An 18,581-nucleotide genomic window follows, 5' to 3' on the forward strand; every position below is an offset into this window, starting at 1 on the left:
CCTGGGGATGTGAGCAAGATGCAGCCAGGGCAGGAGGATGAGGGGTCACCTGGGAACAGGTGTTCAGGTGTACAGGACTGATTGAGGGGCAGAGGGGACAAAAGGCATGTGCCCCTCCCAGTGTCCCTTAAAGTGGGGAACAAGGGGGCTCGTGAAGCCGGAGGGGCTGTGGTGTGTGGAGTGAAGAGCCCTCGCGGGGTCCTGGTGCCCGTAGGCCTCTGCACAGCTCAGCATGTCCCCCATGGCCCTGCAGGTGGTGGAAGCTTCAGGTGCTGGACTTGTGCCGGAACTCCCACCAGGACTTCTGGACCACGTGGTCCGGCATCATGGCCAGCGTTTGCTCGCTGCTGGAGCCTGAGCCAGCCCAGCCTATGCAGAAGAGGTGCAGGGCAGAGGCGCAGGCAGGGCTGAAGCCAGCGTGGGCCCCTGTGCAGGTGCTGGTCGACCTGTGCCTCAAGGAGGATACCTTGGAACAGACCCTCTGCTACCTGCTGAAGAAGGCCAAACAGGAGGAGCCTGCTGCACCTGTGCTGCCAGAAGCTGAGAATCTTCACCATGCCCATGCAGAGCATCAGGGGATCCTGAAGGTGGTGCAGCTGGACTCCGTCCAGGACCTGGAGGTGAACTGCACCTGGAAGCTGGCCATGCTGGGCAGGTTTATGCTGCACCTGGGCTGGATGGGCAACCTCTGCTGGCTGCTGCTCTGGCGCATCCATCAGTTGTATGTAGTGAGAAAGTAAAAATGCCCACTCAGCCTTAGATGGATGGAGATCTAGTAGTAAGATAGTACTTTAGCCAGAAATGGAAATTTCAGCCAGAATCTGAAAAGTGTGTCCTTGAAGGAGAAGAGGGACTCAGGCCTGAGCACACTGCTCCATGCTGGAGCCCCGGGCTCTGTCAGCTGTACCTGCTGGGGTCTTCATGGGACAGGCCACACAGGCAACAATCCTGTCAAGAAATTTCTTTACCTTTCCATCACGTTGGCAATTGCACACTTTGCTTTTGCTTCTACATGAAGTTTTACCTTTATCCCAGACAGTTTGGTTTCTTCTCTGATTTTCACCACTTGTACAGACTGTTACAATTTCTTTTTTTTTTTTTCATTTTTTAAATTTTATTTTATTTTTAAACTTTACATAATTGTATTAGTTTTCCAAATATCAAAATGAATCCACCACAGGTATACATGTGTTCTTAACCAAATAGAATTTGGCAGGGCTGGGGCAGGGGCGTGGAGGGTGGATCAGTAGGGTTGGGGTGAGAATGAGGGGATGGGTCACACCTTACAGCATCTGGGATCATAGTTCCCTGATGGGGATATACCTCATGCTCCTTCAGTGAATGCTCAGAGTCCTCCTCACTGAACTGCCAGGGAAGTTCCTGGAACTGATTTAATGAAAAACATCCAATTAGGATGAATTTTTGGGTGACATTTTACATTTTAGTTTGTTACCAGTGATTATAGTTCATATCATTTTATAGTTTTGTGATTTTACTAGATTAAAGGTTTTTTGGGGTTTCTTTTTTTTTTAAAAGCTAAAAAATGTTTTTTAATTCCATGGAATAAAAAAAAAAAATCTGTAGAATAGTTTAAATAGTGGTGGATTTGTTCTGAATATGAGTGCTTTGCTCCATTCAAACAAATGGTAAGAACATTTGTAGAAGAGACACACAGTGAAAGGTACATCTTTTTATTAAGTGACATAACAGCACCCATTGCATGAGTTATTGGTTGGAGTTTTGAGACAGGTTGTGTTGGGCTAAACTCCTTATTCCTGTTTTCAGCCCTTGAGTAATAATCAGAAGCTTTCTCTGAAGAGAGTGGGGTCAGCTGTCAGACTCCTAGATATCTACCAGCCATCAGGGATTGGGATTAAATGCAGCAGCCAGTAGATACGGGATGGGGCAAGATGTCACCTTGTCACTTTGTTGCTTCCTGGAGAGATGCTTGTCCTTGTACCAGTGGGGCCAAAGCTGTGACTTTGTAGCCAGAGGATGTCTCTGACCCTGCCTTGGGTTCCCCTAGGGTGGAGGGACAGCAGGGTCTCCCAGGTTTCTTGGCCAGAGAAGAACCCCCACCCCTTCCCCTGCTCTCTGACATCCCCCCAGGACTCATTCCAGATTAGGTTCTGCAGGACAGGCATCCAAGCCCAAACCCGACTGCCAGAGCTGGCTGACCAGAGCCTGCTGTGGAATGAGGCCTTGGCCATGCGGCCCTGGAGGAGCTGCCCATAGAGCTCTTCCTGCCTCTGTTTATGGTGGCTTTTTCCAGGAGGAACATCCAGGCCCTGAATTCAATGGTGTGGGCCTTGCCCTTCCCCTGCCTTCCACTGGGGATCCTGATGAATGACCACCAGCCTCATCTGGAGACCTTCCAGGCTGCACTCGATGGCCTGGACGTCCACTTGCTCAGGAGGTCCGACCCAGGTGAGGTCGACCTGGCAGACTGGTGGGGCCTGGGGGTGTGAGCAAGATGCAGCCAGGGCAGGAGGATGAGGGGTCACCTGGGAACAGGTGTTCAGGTGTACAGGACTGATTGAGGGGCAGAGGGGACAAAAGGCATGTGCCCCCTCCAGTGTCCCTTAAAGTGGGGAACAAGGGGGCTCCTGAAGCCAGAGGAGCTGTGGTGTATGGAGTGAAGAGCCCTCACGGGGTCCTGGTGCCCATAGGCCTCTGCACAGCTCAACATGTCCCACGTGGACCTGCAGGTGGTGGAAGCTTCAGGTGCTGGACTTGCACCAGAACTCCCACCAGGACTTCTGGACCACGTGGTCTGGCATCACGGCACATGTTTGCTCGCTGCTGGAGCTGGAGCCAGCCCAGCCTATGCAGAAGAGGCGAAGGGCAGAGGCACAGGCAGGGCTGAAGCCGGCGCAGGCCCCTGTGCAGGTGCTGGTCGACCTGTGCCTCAAGGAGGATATCCTGGACCAGGCCCTCTGCTACCTGCTGAAGAAGGCCAAACAGAGGAGGAGCCTGCTGCACCTGTGCTGCCAGAAGCTGAGGATCATCGCCATGCCCATGCAGAGCATCAGGGGGATCCTGAAGGTGGTGCAGCTGGACTCTGTCCAGGACCTGGAGGTGAACTGCACCTGGAAGCTGGCCACACTGAGCAGGTTCGTGCCGCACCTGGGCTGGATGGGCAACCTCTGCTGGCTGCTGCTCTGGCACATCCACTTGTTGCCACACACTGACCCCGACCAGGAGGAGTACTGCGTGGGCCAGCTCACGGCCTAGTTCCTGAACTTACCCCACTTGCAGGAGCTCTACCTGGACTCCATCTCCTTCCTCGATGGTCGCCTGCACCAGGTGCTCAGGTAAGGCATGGCGCCAGCTCCGCAGACCAGAACAGGCCTCTCTCATTTTGTTACCATTGGGGCGTCTACTCTGTGCCCCCTGGGGTCATTGCCAGGGGGCCCCAGCCACTCGGAAGTCCTCACGATGCAGCCGCTCTGTCCCTGGGCATCTTGTCGGGTCACCTCCCTGGTTAGGGTCAGAGGCGTGGCCTAGGTTAGATGCTGTGAAAGGGGACTTCTTGCTGGGAGTCCGCCTAGTGGGGGTCAGGTGTGATGCCTTTGGGAATTCTTTCCGAGAGAGTGATGTCTTAGCTGAGGTGATGACAGATAACTAAGCGAGGAGGACATTGGTCCATCAGGCATGAGTTTTGCAGTCTGAAGCTCTGTCTCTCCCTCCCACCTGCCGCTTCTGTCCTGAGCTGTTTTAGGATCCAGGTGAGCTGTGGGAAGTGGGTGATTCTGGAGATGACAAGGAGGGATCAGGAGGGGAAATTGTGGCTCCTAAGCAGTCCAGAGAAGAGAAAAAGTCAAATGAGCATCATTGTTGAAGTGGCTGCAATCTCTCTAAGCCCAAATTACAATTATTATTTTCCTCTAAGACTTCTGAATACATGGGAAATCCTCAGTAACAGGTTATCGCTCTGCCTTGAACACAGTGATAAAAGCTGAGATGATGCAGCCTAGTCTGTCTGTATGAATAAGTTGCATTGATTCCCTTTTTGGCAGCTGCAAACTCCAAACATTATGAATAAATATGTTCACTGAGAAAACAGAAGAAAGAAAAAAAAAAAGAAAGAAAAGAAGAAAGAAAGAATTGTAGGTGGTGATGGATGGTTTGTGGCCCCTGAATATCTGGGGGATATTCACCCAAGGATCATCTGTAACTGCTGGGACCCAGCAGCCCATGTCCACTGCATCCATCCTGCCATTGAATTCAACTAGTCATGTCCTGTAAAAACATCTTAATTCCTGCTAACCAAATACTAGTAAGCTGAAATAGGCAAATAACATTTGTTTACTGTTTGTTTCCCACATTGAAAATAGTTTATCATTTTGTGCATGGGGAGGTCATACCCATATGAGCATGAGCTTGTGGCTGGAAGACCCCCTGCCTTCCCGTCAAGAAGGTGAGAGGCCAGCTCCAAGCCAGTGAGATACCTTGTGTTCCAGTGAAACAGACCTCTCCTTCCCACATCCTGCCACCTGCCACCTCTGCCCCTGGGACTGACTGCCCTCTTTCTCCCCAGGTTCCTGAAGACCCCTCTGGAGACCCTGTCAATCACCAACTGCCTGATTTCAGAGTGAGACCTGACATACCTGTTGCAGTGCCCAAGTGTCGGCCTGCTGAAGGACCTGGGCCTCAGTGGTGTCAACCTGACCAGCCTCAGCTTGGAGCCCCTGCAGGTCCCGATCAAGAGGACCTCGGCCACCCTGCAGGACCTGGACCTGGATGAGTGCAGCATCATGGACACCCAGTTCAGCGCCCTCCTGCCCTCCCTGAGCTGCTGCTCCCAGCTCACCACCTTCAGCTTCTGCGGCAACCCCATCTCCATGGCTGTGCTGGAGAGCCTACTGCACCACACCATGGGGCTGAGCGAGCTGAGCCACGTGCTGTACCCTGCAGCCCTGGAGAGCTATGAGGACGTGTGCAGCACCCTGCACCTTGGCCTCCTGGCTCAGCTGCATGCCGGGTCAAGCAGCTGCTGTGCGAGTCTGGGCAGCTCAGCATGGTCTGGTTCAGCACCAACCCCTGTCCACACTGTGGTGACCAGATCTTCTATGACACTGAGCCCATCCTGTGCCCCTAATACATGCCTGCCTAGCCCAGCTCATGAGTTGCAGGCTTTGTCTGAGGCACTGGGACACTGCCACCCAGACCTCAGTGCATCTAGAAGGAACACAAATCACAGTTTCAGACAATTGTTCAGTACATGCGGGAAAAGGAAAGGTGATTTATAGTAGGCTGGGGGGAGGGGTTGGTGGGATTTTTGGAGAGATGTGTTCCTACAAAGTTAGAAATGTGAATCTGAATTTTGGGGGGGTTTTTTGGGCTTGGGAGGTTGATGGGGTCATTACTCCTGTGTTGGATTGTTCCAAAGAAATAAAGGGAAATGCAGTGTCAATCATTTGGTGCCCTCTGATCTCTGATGATGATTCTCCCCTTTAAACACATGACTCTCCTGTTAGTGGTTAAATAAAAGGGCCTGAGTGTGAGTGGGGCCTAGATGCTCTCTGATAGGCAAGGATTGGCTACAGGAATTCAGGGCATCATTTACCCACTCCCCGTGGTTCTCATTTCCAGGGAATCTTCACTTATTTCTGAGGCCGTTCAATCTGTCATCATATACAAGGGGCGTCCTCAGGGCCTGGAATGAATTAAGTGTCCAGGAGTGAGCACTGCTGGAGGGAACCTTCTTCCAAGGGACCCTCACTGCTAACCCCACCCAGACCATGGACTGGAGAATTTTCCCCAGTGGATTCAGCAGATGCAAAGCCTCCATCTCGGACCCTGGGCAGTGCCAAGATGGATTCACTGTGCAAATTCAAGCCCGGAGTCCTGGGGGATATTTGCCCGCAGACCATCCGGAGCCTCTGGGACCCACCAGCCCGTGCCCACTTTCCCACTGCTCAGCCGTATTTGACTCTTTGGGACCCCATGGACTGTAGCCTGCCAGGCTTCTCTGTCCATGGAATTCTACAGGTGAGAATACTGCAGTGGGTAGCTGTTCTCTTTCCCAGGAGATCTTCCCAACCCAGGGATTGAACTTGGGTCTTCTGCATTGCAGGCAGATTCTTTACCATCTGAGCAGCCAGGAAGCCTCCCGTTTCTAAGAGACAACCCAACATCCCTAAATCCATTGTCTAAGTGTGCTTTTATGCCACTAATATCCGTACAAGTTTTATTTTGTTTTTACATTAATAAAAACTTTCACACACAATTATTTATTCAAAGGCTGAAGGTAATCCATTTCCAATCATCAAAAAGTGTCACTTCCGAATTCAGTATTTCAGTGTTTAGGGTAACTTGGCATTTTTCTCCTTGGTGTGATTCATCTGTAACTTTTCTTTTTTTTTAATAAAACCTTAATCCTTAAGTTTTTACTTTAAGCCACATGGTAAAGATCAAATTTCCTCCAAATCCTGGTTCTCTGCCAACCTGGCCACACTATGGCTTTTAACTAATTCTCCTTGCCCATCAGAGCTCTTTGCTGAGACCAAGTCCTCTAAGAGTCAGAGAAGATTTATCAACTAAACAAAATAACAGCACCCCTTCAGAGTGGAGGGCTCCAACTATACCACTTTTTGTGACCGAAGGAGCTGGGACCTGCATGGATCACCAAAATTTTGATCTAGGTATGTCCTGGATATTAGCATCACCTTGATTTGAGCTTTCCTGGTGGCTCAGATGGTAAGGAATCCACCTGCAATGCAGGAGACTCAATCTTAGTCCCTGAATGGGGAAGATCTCCTGCAGAAGTTACTGGCTACCCACTCCAGTATTCTTTCCTGGAGAATTCCATAGAGGAGCCTGTTGGGTTACAGTACATGGAGTCACAAAGAATCAGACAGTACTGACACTTTCACTTCACCTTTAATCCTGTGGGTAAGCAGGTGGTGCATGTTGTCATTGATTGAGTTTTTCAATGTGTCATGGTCCCTTATGTTTTGGCCCCTCTCTGTCCCACCCTTAATTTAAGCTGCAAAACCATCCTTTTATGATTTCTTACTCAGGGAATTAGAACTGAGAGCAGAAGCAGCAAGAAGCCAGAAGCTCTGCACTGATTAGGTGAGAATGAAGGAGGAGAGTGAAAGAGCTGGCTTAAAACTAAGTATTAAAAACACTAAGATCATGGCATCTGGCCCCATTACAACATGGCAAATAGAAGGGGAAAGGGTGGAAGTACTGACAGATTTCCTCTTCTTGGGATGTGCAATCACTGCAATGTTGATTGCAACCATGAAATCAAAAGATGGTTGCTTCTTGGCAGGAAAGCTATGACAAACCTAGACAGTGTGTTGCAAAGCAGAGATGTTACTCTGCTGACAAAGGTCTATATAGTCAAGGCTATGGTCTTCCAAGTGGTCATGTATGGTTTGAGAGCTGGACCACAAAGAAGGCAGAGCGCCAAAGAATTGTTGCCTTCAGGTTGTGGTGCTGGTGAAGACTCCTGAAAGTCTCTTGGACAGCAAGGAGATCAAACCAGTCAATCTTAAGGGAGATCAACCCTGAATACTTGTTAGAAGGATTGATGCTGAAGCTGAAGGTCCACTCTATTGGTCATGTGATGTGAGCAGCTGACTCACTGGAAAAGTCCCTGATGCTGGGCAAGATTGAGAGCAGAAGGAGAAAGGGTGACAGAGAATGAGATGGCTGGATGGCATCACCAATGCAATGGACATGAACTTGGGCAAACTTCAGGAAATGGTGAGGACAGGAGGTCTGGCACACTGTGGTCCATGGGGTTGCAGATACAACTGGGCAAATGAACAACAACAATCTCTTGAGATAAAGCTGTTCCAGGGAGAGTAGAAGAGGAAAACGTTTGTGAGAACAATGGAAGAGCCAAGTTCTCCCCTAGAGATGGAGGAAGTGGGTAGAGTCTGGCCACCTGGATTAGTGCTCTCCTGAAAGGTGTGCCTTCTGGCCACCTTGTAGAGTCCACTTCTCACACAGCCCTGATCTGTAGGTCAGCAGGCACCAGCCTGTGTCCCGAGGGCCTGACCTCCTCCTGGGTACCAGGTTCTCAGTTGGTGTGAGATGCCCAGCCCTGTTGGTGGACACTCAGGCTGACCACATGTCACTCCATGGCCACAAGCCCAAGGGAGCTTCCTCCTTGACCACAGCAATGGACCTGAACTGGACTCGGCCTTGGGGTTGTCCATGGAAGGAAAGGTGGGAAAGGTCATGTCTGTCTTTTTTTTTGTTTGTTTGTTTGTTTCTATTGTTGGCCAGCCAGCGCAGCTTGCAGGATCTTAGTTCCCCAACTATGGATAGAATCCATGCCCTCAGCAGTGAAAGTGCAGAGTCCTAACCACTCCAGGACTACCAGAGAGTTCCCAGTAGGTCATTTCTTGAGCCTGGCAGATGGCCCAGAAGTCTGACGTTGGCTGCTGAGAGGCAGCCTTCTATGGGTCAGGCTTGGGTGAAGTCACAAAACATCCCTCTCTCCCTGATCTCTGGGAGCCCTGTGACCATGGCCCATATCATAGAAACTTCTGGAGGTAGAGAGAACTGAAGGACGACATACCCCCTCCCCACTCATATTCCTTTCCTGGCTACAGACCCAAAGGCCTTCCAATAAATTCATCTGCTCTCAACCCATCTACAGAAAGCATGCTGTCCTCCTTCCTGGAAACCTTCCCTGAAGAAAAGGTTGAAATCATGTCCTCTGCTTCTTCCTAACCTAACATGTGAAGGCTTTTCTGTACATCCAGTGATAAGCTTCTGCTAGACAGCTATGGGTTTTTTCTTTTTTTTTTTTTTTCGTTAAAACACATACTCCCCTTCACAACCAGGATGGTTTGAGCACAGGCCTCACTCTGTTCTCAAGGTTCTGTCCCTCACAGTCTAGGAGAGAAGTAAAGAAAGTTGGGGCCAGAATGAGAGTTGGGTGGGGACTTTTAGCAGCAGTGGTCTGCAAGAAGGGGTCCACAGGAGCAGGCTGAGTCCTGGAAAATCTGGGTGGGTGGGCATTTGTTGATGTTTAGGAGTCACCTGGGAGCTCAGTCATCACCTGCATACTCCCTACCTGTCCTTGAGGTGAGCCCTCTCCAGGGACTCCTGATCTAAAGAACGCATTAATGTACTAAGGTGGCCACAGATATATGAGAGACCTAAACAACAGGAAATTGTTTTCTCCCAGTTCTGGAGGCTAGAAGTCCAGGATCAAGGTGTTGACAGTGTGGTGTCTCCTGAGATCTCTTTCCCTGATGTACAGACAGCTGCATTCTCATGTCCTCTTGTCCCTTTATGTCCATGTATCCTTGATGTCTTGTGTGTCCTAATTTCTTTCTTTTTTTTTTCTGGCCATGCTGCTTCACTTCTGGGTCTTAGTTTCCAGACCAGGGATTGAAATTGGGCCCTTGGCAGTGAAAGTTCTGAGCCCTAACCACTGGCCTTGCAGGGAATTCTGCTCTCTCTTTTTATATAGAGAACCATCAGATTGGACTAGGGCCTACCCTAGTGACTTTGTTGAATTTAACTACCTTGTTAAGAATATAATCTAAAAATATAGTCACATTCCAAAGTGTAGGGGGTTAGGACTTCTACAGATAATTTTTTAAATGAATTAATTTATTTGATGGCACCAATTGTTAGTTGTGGCATGTGGGGTCTTTGGACTTCCTGGCAGCACGTGGGATCTAGTTCCCTGACCAGGGACCGAAGCCCAGCCCCCTGCACTGGGAGTGGAGAGCTTTAGCCACTGGATCATTGGGAAAGTCCCCTCAACATATGGATTTTGTAGGACACAATGAAGCCCAAAACAGGGTTGATGGTAGGGTGATGTGCCTGGCTACACATTGTGGTGTAGCTTCACGTTGCACCCTACCTGCTCCTTAGAAATATCTGAGACCCTTAGTAACGTTGACTCCCTGGTCCCATTCCTGGAGATACTTATTCTGTGGGTATGGAGTAAGATCAGCAAAATCAACCAGAACTTTTCAAAATCAATCAGTATTTTTCAAAAGCTCTCTAGTACTCACTGTTTAATATGGACACCTTAAGCAGCCTGGGCAAAACCTGGAGTTTGTGAGAAACTCAAGACTCTTAGGCCCCACTCACAACTGTTGGACGAGAATATGTTTTTGCACAAGACATGTAGGGAATTCCTTAGATTCACTGAGGGTTATGAAGCACAGCCCAGGAGATTTGCAAGTGTGGCCCAAACTGAGAAGTTTGGATCCAGATCTCTGAGCTTTGCTTATACCCTAACTTCCTTTAGTACGAAGGACATCCAGAAGCCCCAAGACAGGGTGTGGAGGTCCTAGAATCTCTGAAGAGTGGTGGGAGGATGAAGCTCCCAGCTCAAGCTACAACATCTGATTGGTTTATTGAATTACCAATAACCCGCTCCTCCCAAGGCAGGTGCTCAGTGTGTCACATGAAGAAAAAATGAATTCCTGACCCTCAACCCTCAGGGTCTCCTGAAGGAGTAGATTCTGGATATTTTAAGCATGTTTTTACTGTTGTTTGGGTTCCCCTTGTGCCTCAGCTGGTAAAGAATCTGCCTGCAATGTGGGAGACCTGGGTTTGATCCCTGGGTTGGGAAGATCCCCTGGAGACAGGAAAGGCTACCCACTCCAGTATTCTAGCCTGGAGGATTCCATGGACTGTATATAGTCCATGGGGTCAGGAAGGGTCGGACACGACTGAGGGACTTTCACTGTTGTGGTTTAGTTGCTAAGTTGTGTTTGAGTCTTTTGTGACCCCATAGACTGTAGCCTGCCAGGCTCCTCTGTCCATGGTATTTCCCAGGCAAGAATACTGGAGTGGGTTGCCATTTCTTCCTCCAGGAGATCTTTCTAACCCTTTGATTGAAACCAGGTCTCCTGCATTAACAGGTGGATTCTTAACTGCTGAACCACCAGAGATCAATCTTTCCCAAAGTATTGGATGATTTTACATCCTGGGACTCATGTCACGTCAGAATCAAGTGAGGGAAACATTGAACTTTCAGATTCCCAGGACCCCTCCTCAGGCAATTTTAGTTTCTTAGGTATGACATGCAGCCCTGGAATCTCTATATTTAATAATGTCCCAGGTGATTCTGAGATTTCAGCAATCTTTAGAAGCATATGAGAGTGAAAGTGTTAGCCATCTAGTTGTGTTTGACTCTTTGCAAACCCATGGATAGTAGTTCCCCAGGCTCCTCTATCCAAGGAATTCTTGAGGCAAGCATACTGAAGTAGATAGCCATTCCCTTCTTCAGGAGATCTTCCTGAACCAGGGATCAAACTCTGGTCTCCTCTACTGCAGGCAGACTTTTTACTGTTTGAGCCATCAGGGAAGCCTAGAAGCATAAATACGTGGTCAACATTTTCCTTCCTTTCCCCTAAGTTTTTGCAAACATTTTAAAATTGACATCCAAAATGTTTTTATTGTAAGCGTAAACACAATAAAGGATGTACATTTGGGCATACGATAAAAATAAACCCTTTAAGTAAATCAAACTAGGAATTCCCTGGCAAACCAGCGTTTAGTGCTCAATGCTGTCAGTCTGGTGATCTGGGTTCAGTCCCTGGTCAGCAAACTAAGATCCTTCAGGAAGTCTCATGGTGTGTCCATAAATAAATAAAACTGTTTAATATCTTGCTTGCAAATCTATCCAGAAGAATGTAAATATAGCATAGATATATATAAAAATATATATATATTTTTATTCATTTATTTGGCTGCCTTGAGTCTTAGTCGTGGCATGCAGGATCCTTTGTCCTTTCTACTGCCCTCTGGCATGTGGGATCTTAACCACCATGTATTAAATGCACATTCCCTGCATTGGAAGGCAGATTCTCAAACAATAGACCTCGAGGGAAGTCCCTAGCCTTGGGTTTTGATACTCACCAACATTGCAGAAGGACATGGCAAGCCAATCCAGCATTTTTGCCTGGAGAAGTCCATGGATAGAGGAGCCTGGCTGGCTACAGTCTATGGGGTTGCAAAAAGTCAGACACAACTGAGCAACTAGGCACAGCACTCACTATCAACCGTCTTAAAAGAGTCTAAAATGAGCTCTTTCTAATGGTCAGTTCTGTTTTTTTTTTTTTTTCCCTGCTTCATTGAGATGTAATGGACACATATTGTGTAAATTTAAGGTGAACACATGTTGATTTGATAAGAACAGTGTTTTTGATGTTATATCTGGTTACAACACTTGAGATCATGTTCATCAGTGAACTTCATTTTTATTCTAATTCAGTGACTCTATTACCTTATAAGGAATGGAAATACACGTATTTCTTCTCTGAAACCCTTCCTCCCCCTAAGTATCTGTGTGCACAGGGCTGTAAAGGCAGTGGGAGGGAAAGCTTGAGATATAATCTCGGTGGTGCAAAGGTGAAGGAGAGAGAAGAGGGGGAGTGAGGGAGGAAGGCAGAAGGATGGGGACCAGGGTGTGACCTGACACCCCTGACATGGTTTAAGAAAGCATGAGCCCCTGCCTAGAGAAGGCTCCTGGAGTTCAGCATGAAGATCCACAGTGAGGACCCCTGAAATCCAGCAGGTGCTGAGTCTTCAAGTGCAGATCATTTGGGAGTAAGCTTGCTTTCTCCTCTCCTCACCATGCCCACCCGCCCCCAATCCACCACTCTTGCTCCCAGAAGAGGACAGGGGTTTGCTGTTTGCAGATGGAAGAGAACCCCTGCCTTTTTACATTCCTGACATCAACCCGAGCTCTGTTGGAATAGCTGTGTGGACCACCTTCCCCTGCCCTTAAGCTATGAACCCCAAATAAATAAAGATGCAGATAAACTGGAGATAAGGTGGTGGGCCTCTGGGTGTCAGAGAGGGAAATGGGGACTGTCACCACACTGAGACCTGGAAAACAGCCCCTGGGTGGGGCCCTGAAGCCCTACCCACATTCTTTCCTCTCTCTAACAATTTGGTAGAAAGGTTTCTAGTTGAAAGATCCCATGGGGAAAAAGTGGTTCAGAAACCTGATTGGAGCCCCGTTTGGATACTATGGATTGGATTAGAATGGGCTTTCAAAGGCTTGGAATCTCCTGATCCAGCCTCACTGAGAAAAGGCTTTTGGAGAGCCAGGTAGGAGTTTCAAGGACACTGGACACAGGAAGCGGTGCTGGTATTTCCAGAGAAATCTTTCTGGGGCGTGGAGACAGAGACACTCCAGCTTCACCCTCCACTGGGACTCAGAATAGGAAGTGTTCAGCTGCACTGAGTCAACTGGACTTCAGGAGTTGGTGAGCCATGGGGTTTGGAATGCTTCATCTTGTTCTCTACAGCCATGAGTTTGCAAAATTTCTCTGTAAAAGGCTAGAGAGTAACTGGGCATTTAGGGCAAATGTGGTCTTTGCCATTAGCACTGTGTAATAGCCTCGGGTACCCACTCCAGTGTTCTTGCCTGGAGAATCCCAGGGAAGGGGGAGCCTGGTTGGCTGCCATCTATGGGGTCACACAGAGTCGGACACGACTGAAGTGACTGAGCAGCAGCAGCAGCAGCAAATGATCATGGCTGTGTTCCAATAAAACTTTATTTGTGACACTGAAATTTAGATATCATATAATTTTCACATGTCACAAAATATTCCTTTGTTCCCCCCCAAGTTAAAAAAAAATAAAAATATTAAACATTTTTTTAAAAAAAAAAAAAAAAAAAACTAAAACATAAAAATCATTCTTAGCTTGCTGGTTGGGAGAAAAAAAGCAAACAGGAAGCAAGCCAATTTGTAAATTCCTTTTTAAACCATTTGCCTATATAATGCAGCTAGCATCCCATTAGTGACTTGTGACATGAATTTAGTAGGCTGGATTCTGCTTATGAAAAACAGAAATTTCCATTAAATCTAAGATGACATCAGGTGTAAGATACAGCATTATTCTTTTTTTTTTTTTCTGCCACACCCAGTGGCATGTGGGATCATAGGTCCCTGACAGGCATTGAAGCCATGACCCTGGCCTGGAAGTGAGGAGTCTTAAATACTGGATCACCAGGGAAGTCCCACAGCATTATTTTTCATACCACTATAAAATACATATGTATATACATATGTATGTGTGTATGTTCAGTTGCTTCAGTAACATTTGACTCCTTGCAACACTATGGACTTGGAGATGGCAATGGCACCGCACTCCAGTACTCTCGCCTGGAAAATCCCATGGACAGAGGACCCTGGTGGTCTGCAGTGCATGGAGTCGCTGGGAGTTGGGCACGACTGAGCGACTTCACTTTCACTTTTCACTTTCATGCATTGGAGAAGGAAATGGCAACCCACTCCAGTGTTCTTGCCTGGAGAATCCCAGGGACGGTGGAGCCTGGTGGGCTGCCGTCTCTGTGGTCTCACAGAGTCGGATGCAGCTGAAGCTGCTTAGTAGTAGCAACAGCAGCAACAACACTATGGACTGTAGCCCACCAGGCTCCTCTGTCCATAGGATTCTTCTGGTAGGAATACTGCAGTGGGTTGCCATGCCCTCCTCCAGGGGGTCATCCTGACCCAGAGATGGAACCTGCATCTCTTACATCTGCATTGGCAGGAGAGACCTTTACTGCTAGGCCTATCATTTACACACAACCAAACAAACTATAATATGCTACTGATGAAATGTAATCTGGTATCAGAAATGGTCAAATGTAAACTGTAGAATGTCCCTTAATGTCAATGAAACATGTTAACGGCATGAAAGCTATCAACAAATGTATTATATGGAGAGAAATTGTGTTACAAACCTTTTATTTCAATGACCACTACTGCCCCTGTCAGCATCCAACTACATACTGGCTGACTTTCTCCCTTGCATGATACTTTTAATTCATTAAGATTTGGAATTCATTAAATGCTTGGAGAAATTGCTTCTCAGCTTTTTTGCTAATATCAAGTGTAAGAACCTGGGGAGCCAGGTTTAGTGGGTCAAGCCTGTGGTACAGATAAACGATTGTATTCATAACAGTTACTGTTTATTTATGCAGCAGACATGTAGCATTGACAGACACCACAACTTGTTCTAGAAACAAAAATACAGCAACCTAATAGCTCTGGATTTGAATATGGCATGTGAGTTGGAGGAGGCTGTGATTTCTGACATCAGGGTCAGGGAAGCCTGGCAGAGAAACTGTGGACTGAAGCAGGTCAGGAGTTGGGCGACAGTACTTGAGACAGTGTCCAAGGCAGGGGGAGTAGCAGAAGTCCTGAGAAGGCCCTGTCCTCTCTCCTCAGTACCCTTGGGAGATTGGGTCTGGGAACCCTGCACCCACAGATACCAAAATCCATGGATGCTCAAGTTCCTTGTATAAAATGGTGTAGTCTTTGGATGTAACTGAAGGGGATGCTCCCACATGCTTTAAATCATCTCCACATTCCTTGTAATACCTAATACAATGTCAATGCTGTGTAAATAGTTTCAAGTACAAAGTAAATGCTATATATATACACATATGTGTATATATGCATATGTATGTATTTTTGTATGTCTGTATATGTATATATAGTTGTAAGCATGAGGCAGGTTCAAGTTTTGCTATTAGAACTTTCTGCAATTAAAAAATATATATATTTTTGATCATGTATAGAGTCTGGTGCCTTCTGGACTCAGACAGTGGAGGTACTGAGGGCCACCCCCAAGGGACAGCTGGGGGCTCTTTTGGACATTTTATGTTGGTCAGCATTTCTGAGTGAGATTGGAGATCTATAACAAAATGGTGCCTACCAGGTCTCCTGTAGAGTTTAACAGGAGCACTGGGGCCACTATGGGGAGACAAGGCAAAAGTAGGGGCTGGAGAAGGAAGTTTAAAATGGTCTTGTCACTTAACTGAGTTTGAGATGTTTCTTTATGTCTAAGGGTGTTAATAGTTATCTCAATGTTTAAGCTGAGGATTAAATCAGGTACTAATTTTGTCTTTTGAAAGAAATATAATCATCACCACTTATCTGCAGAGAATAAGTTCCAAGACCCCCAGTGGACATCTGTAACCTCACATAGTATCAAACCCTATATACACAATGGTTTTTCTATACAAACATACCTGTGATGCAGTTTATTTTATAAAAGAACAGTAAGAGATTGGCAACTGCTTAATAATAACAGGAAAGTGAAAGTGAAGTCGCTCCGTTGTGTCCAACTCTTTGTGACCCGATGGACTGCAGCTTACTATGCTCCTCTGTTGATGGGATTTCCCAGGCAAGAATTCTGGAGTGGGTTGCCATTTCCTTCTCCAGGGATCGAAATCAGGTCTCCCGAATTGTAGGCAGACACTTTACCATCTGAGCCACCAGGGAAGGTGTAATAATAACATAGAACAATTATAATAATATGTATTTATAACAGTTTTGTGAATGTAGTCCCTATGTAAAATATATTACTGTACTAATTTAGTGATTTTTTTTCACCCTAACTAAGCACTATGCTCTGTGGCCATACCTTTTGCAGTTTTCAGTTTGACAGCAAAACTTACCCAGATGTCTTTTCTCTGCTTCACATTCACCCACAGATATTAGCAACCTCAGCATACATTTTTTTTTCTATTTATATCAAATTGAGAACTTTGATCTTCTCACTTAAAGGTAGCACTTAATGGATTCTCTCTGGCATATCTAAATGACCAGCATCATTCCACTTATGGTTTGGGGCCATTATTGAGTAAAATAAGGGTGACTTGGTCACAAGCCCTGTGACATCTCAACAGTCTTTGTGGTAACCGAGTGACAAACGGGTGAGATGTGCAGGACTAAGTTCGATTCACATTCTGGGCAGGAGGAAGCAGGATGGTGTGAGATTCCAATCACACTCCTCAGAATGACGTGCAATTTAAAACTTATGAGTTATATATTTCTGGAGTTTTCCATTTAATATTTTTGGTGAACAACTGAGGGTTAACTGAAACCACAGAGAGTGACACCTGAGGTCAGAGGGGATGACCTTGTCCTGTGGTTGCCTTTAGGTGGAAAAAACACTAGAAGGGGCCACTTGAAGCCAAAAGTGATTGTAAAATGGCCCATCTTTTCCTGTGTGAAGAAGCACAAGCATGACCACAACCCAAGAAAAAGACCGCAGGGTCCAAACCCAGAGATGAGGACAATGAGGATGCTGAGGTCGTCTTTGTTGGAGTGCAGCACGTCAATGAGGATGCTGAAACCCTTTTTGTCAGAGTGATTTCAAGTTCAAAGCCAATCATTTCTAACATTTTGAACAGAGTGTCCAGGGATGCATCTTCAAGAAGAAAGAAGGGCCACGTGAGTCCAGATCCCTCCTGCACGTTGCAACCTGCAAATCTAAGGACCTCAGCATCAGAGCCAGTGGCCGTATCACCAGCTTCTCAGTCTAACTGGGGAGGAAGAGACAGTCCTATTATTTTCAAGCCTTCGTCTAAACATGATTATAAAATAAGCTCTCTGGAAGCTGTGCTTCACAATTCAGAATTGCTCTCTCTGTGGCCTCATTGTCTATCTGGAACTGGTCTCTCAGTAGGAGGCAAGGATGAAAGTCCTCTTAATGCAAAGCAATGTCCCACTTCAGATGTAAAATGTAACAGTGGGAATCCCAAAAGACCCAAACTCAGTGATGGAATCCCAGGGGGACCTGCCTCCACCATGGCCCCCCTAGGTATCTCCCCTACAAAGGACACGATTATGACCTTGGAGGATCTCCCAACCTCAGCGAGCCATGTTCATGGCAGGGCATCATTTTCACAGACTCAAGCAAATGACAAGGCATGCTTCAGTCTTACGGATCCAGACAGAACATGTAGTTTGGAAGGGCTGGAGAAAACAAAATTTTTGACTCTTGCAAGTCAGAGCAAGACTGTTGATCCCATGAAAGGAAATCTGATCATGTTACTTGATGACTTTTAATATGGACAGCATACAAGAGATGGGCAGCCAGAACAGAAGACTCACACAGCCTTTAAATGCCTCAGTTGCTTAAGAGTTCTAAAAAATGTCAAGTTTATGACCCACGTGAGGAAACATCTGGACCTTGAGAGGCAGAAGGGTGACAGCTGGGAAGTCCACACTACTTGCCAGCACTGCCACCACCAGTTTCCCACCCGTTCCACCTGCTGTGTCACATTGAAAGTGTCCACGCTTCCCGTGAGCCCTTCATGGTCTGTAATATCTGTGATTTGTCCTTCAAAACAGATCAGGTTCTCTTACAGCATATGAAGGACAGTCACAAACCTGGCAAAATGCCCTATGTGTGCCGTGTTTGCAATTACAGATTGTCAGCCTTGGCCGATGTAGAGGCATATTTTAGAATGTGGCATGGAAACATGAACAATTTGATTTGTCTGTTTTGCCTCGAAATTTTCAAACTGGTGGCATCCTTCGTGAATCACGCTTGGAGGCACTGAAACAAGAGGGTCTTTCCATGTTCCAAGTGCTGGCTACAGTGTTTGAACCTGAAGGAATAGACAGAGCACCAAACAAAGAATCATCAGTTATTCAAAAAGCCAGAGCAATTGTGAGGGTTGCCTCCTGAAACAAAGGTCATGATCCAAACTTCAGTTCAGCTGAGACTGAGAGAGAGACAGCATGCATCATTGTGAGGAAAACTGACTCCCAAGTGCCACCCAGAAAAACTACAAAGAAAATTGACTACAAACACACAGTATTTCAGACGTG

General features: G+C 46.9%; 2 pseudogenes; both read left to right on the forward strand.

The window, feature by feature from the left end:
• Nucleotides 1–253: 253 nt before the first annotated feature.
• On the forward strand, nucleotides 254–5,116 carry LOC138986937 (melanoma antigen preferentially expressed in tumors-like; annotated as a pseudogene).
• Nucleotides 5,117–17,552: 12,436 nt separating this feature from the next.
• LOC138986938 (zinc finger protein 280A-like) lies at nucleotides 17,553–18,505 on the forward strand (annotated as a pseudogene).
• Nucleotides 18,506–18,581: the final 76 nt, after the last annotated feature.

The sequence above is a fragment of the Bos mutus genome, unplaced genomic scaffold, assembly GCF_027580195.1.
Source record: "Bos mutus isolate GX-2022 unplaced genomic scaffold, NWIPB_WYAK_1.1 CTG280, whole genome shotgun sequence".
Taxonomy (NCBI): Eukaryota; Metazoa; Chordata; class Mammalia; order Artiodactyla; family Bovidae; genus Bos; species Bos mutus.